Below are 3,127 nucleotides of genomic sequence, written 5' to 3' on the forward strand. Positions count from 1 at the left end.
TCTCAGAGTCAAGTCCATATTTAGTGCTAAACTTTTGAAAAGCATCGGTATCCATAAAAGATTTAACACAATCATACTTAAGTTTAATACCTGACTCTTTACCTTCGTCGATTTCCCAATCTTCAGAGTTGCGTTTAATTCTTTCCAATGGATCCCACCGGAATTCAATAGTCTTCTTCATAAATGAACCAGCACAAGAAGTATCAAGCATGGTTTGAACATTGCGTGAAAGCCGAGCATAAAAATTCTGGATAATAATTTCTCTTGAGAGCTCATGATTGGGGCATGAATATAACATTGGCTTAAGCCTCCCCCAAGCTAGAGCGATACTTTCTCCTTCATGAGGCCTAAAATTATATATATAATTCCGATCACAATGAACTAGATGCATAGGATAAAAATTTTGGTGGAACTCCAATTTCAAACGATTCCAATTCCATGATCCAATATCATCACATAGCCTATATCATTCCAATGCTTTTCCCTTCAAAGATAAAGGTAAAACCTTTTTCATCACTTCATCCCTGGGTAAACCTGCAAGCTTAAACAATTCACAAACTTATTCCACATATATCAAGTGCACATCAGGATGTTCGGTTCCATCTCCTGCATAAGGATTAGCTAGCAGTTGTTCTATCATACCCACAGGAATTTCATATTCAATATTTTTAGTAGGTGCAGTAGGTTGAGGGATTGCTAATTGTGGTTCCGGACAAGGTGAAGATACCCCGAACAAACCCCTCAAAGGAATGTTTTCCATACCCAAAGGAATGTTTCCTTACCAAAGGCGCTTCACTCCCAAGCAACGGCGCCAGAAAATAGCCTTGATGACCCACAAGTATAGGGGATCAATTGTAGGTCTTTTCACTAAGTAACAGTGTCGAACCCAACGAGTAGCAAAAGGAAATGACAAGTAGTTTCCGGTAAGGTATTGTATGCAAGTGCTGAAATTGTAAGTAGCGGAGTAGTTTCATAGCAAGATAATTTGCAACGAGCAAGTAACGATAATAGTAACAAAAGTGCAGCAAGGTAGACCAATCCTTTTGAGGCAAAGGATAGGCCAAAACGGTCTCTTATGATAAGCAAAGCGTTCTTGAGGGTACACGGGAATTTCATCTAGTCACTTTCATCATGTTGGTTCGATTTGTGTTCGCTACTTTGATAATTTGATATGTGGGTGAACCGCTGCTTAGGTGCTGTTCTTACTTGAACAAATCTCCTACTTATGATTAACCCTCCCGCAAGCATCCACAACTACGAGAAAAGTATTAAGAATAAATTCTAACCATAGCATTAAACGTGTGGATCCAATCGGTACCTTACGAAATAGTGCATAAACTGGGGTTTAAGCTTCTGTCACTCTCGCAACCCACCATCTAATTGCTACTCCACAATGCATTCCCTTAGGCCCGAATTGAAGGAAATATGCCCTAGAGGCAATAATAAAGTTGTTATTTATATTTCCTTATATCATGATAAATGTTTATAATTCATGCTAGAATTGTATTAACCGGAAACTTAGTACATGTGTGAATACATAGACAAACAGAATGTCACTAGTATGCCTCTACTTGACTAGCTCGTTGAATCAATGATGGTTATGTTTTCTAACCATAGACATGAGTTGTCATTTGATTAATGGGATCACATCATTAGAGAATGATGTAATTGACTTGACCCATCCATTAGCTTAGCATGATGATCGTTTAGTTTGTCGCTATTGCTTTCTCCATAACTTATACGTGTTCCTATGACTATGAGATCATGCAACTCCCGAATACCAGAGGAACACATTGTGTGCTACCAAATGTCACAATGTAATTGGGTGATTATAAAGGTGCTCTACAGGTGTCTCTGATGGTGTTTGTTGAGTTGGCATAGATCGAGATTAGGATTTGTCACTCCGATTGTCGGAGAGGTATCTCTGGGCCCTCTCGGTAATGCACATCAATATAAGCCTTGCAAGCAATGTGACTAATGAGTTAGTTGCGGGATGATGCATTACCGAACGAGTAAAGAGACTTGCCGGTAACGACATTGAACTAGGTATTGAGATACCGACGATCGAATCTCGAGCAAGTAACATACCAATGACAGAGGGAACAACGCATATCGTTATGCGGTTTGACCGATAAAGATCTTCGTAGAATATGTGAGAGCCAATATGAACATCCAGGTTCCGCTATTGGTTATTGACTGGAGACATGTCTCGGTCATGTCTACATATTTGTCGAACCTATAGGTTCCGCACGCTTAACGTTTGGTGACGATTGGTATTATGAGTTTATGTGTTTTGATGTACCTAACGTAGTTCGGAGTCCCGGATTTGATCACGGACATGACAAGGAGTCTCGAAATGGTCGATACATAAAGATCGATATATTGGAAGCCTATGTTTGGACATCGGAATTGTTCCAGATGAGTTCGGGCATTTTTTGGAGTACCGGGAGGTTACCGGAACCCCCCGGGGAGTATATGGGCCTTATTGGGCCTTAGTGGAATAGAGGAGAGGAAGGGAAAAGGTGGGAGGCACGCCCCCAAGCCCAATCTGAATTGGGTGGGGGCTGGCCCCTCCCTTTCCTTTCCCCTCTCCTCCCCTTCCTTCTCTCCTACTCCTACTACTTGGAAGGGGGGAATCCTACTCCCGGTGGGAGTAGGACTCCCCTAGGGCGTGCCACAGAGGGTCGGCCCTCCCCCCCTCCTCCACTCCTTTATATACAGGGGAGGGTTCACCCCATATACACACAAGTTGATCATTGATCCCTTAGCCGTGTGCGGTGTCCCCCCTCCACCATAATCCAACTCGGTCATATCATCGTAGTGCTTAGGCGAAGCCCTGCGACGGAAGCATCATCATCACCGTCATCACGCCGTCGTGCTAACGAAGCTCTCCCTCGACACTCGACTAGACAGAGAGTTCGCGGGGCGTCATCGAGCTAAACGTGTGTAGATCACGGAGGTGCCGTACTTTTGGTACTAGGATCGGTCGATCGTGAAGACGCACGACTACATCAACCGCGTTGTCATAATGCTTCCTCTTACGGTCTACGAGGGTACGTGGACAACACTCTTCCCTCTCCTTGCTATGCATCACCATGATCTTGCGTTTGTGTAGGATTTTTTTTTT

This window comes from Triticum aestivum, chromosome 5A (assembly GCF_018294505.1).
Source record: "Triticum aestivum cultivar Chinese Spring chromosome 5A, IWGSC CS RefSeq v2.1, whole genome shotgun sequence".
In the NCBI taxonomy this organism is placed as follows: domain Eukaryota; kingdom Viridiplantae; phylum Streptophyta; class Magnoliopsida; order Poales; family Poaceae; genus Triticum; species Triticum aestivum.